This window comes from Aquarana catesbeiana, linkage group LG13 (genome assembly GCF_042186555.1).
Source record: "Aquarana catesbeiana isolate 2022-GZ linkage group LG13, ASM4218655v1, whole genome shotgun sequence".
Taxonomy (NCBI): domain Eukaryota; kingdom Metazoa; phylum Chordata; class Amphibia; order Anura; family Ranidae; genus Aquarana; species Aquarana catesbeiana.
The window spans coordinates 55,159,594-55,159,955 of record NC_133336.1 but is presented as its reverse complement, the minus strand read 5'-3'; positions in this window follow the sequence as shown (position 1 = coordinate 55,159,955).

The following is a 362-nucleotide window of genomic DNA, read 5'->3' as shown; positions in this document are numbered from 1 at the left end:
TTTTAACTCTTCGCCACTCAAAAAAAAAAAAAATGTCTGAATGTAGGCCTTAACTTTGAATTGGGTAGCATCTTCTACACTACACTATGCCATTCTGATGTGTTGCATTCCCCCATGCACATTAATGTGTGGTATTTTCTGTGTTAACATGTGTTGTGATAAGGTAGTGCATTCATTTAGAACAGGCTGCTAATGCACCAGAATGGATTAAAAAAAAGTGTAAGCTGCAAGTCAGGTTTTACATGAGGCACAACACATAGCATGTGCATTGTAGTGTGCTGCAGTACAGGTACCTAAGTGTACTAGTCACATTGTTGGTACTCAGTGTACAAGGTACTGTAAACAAATGTGGAATGAAAACT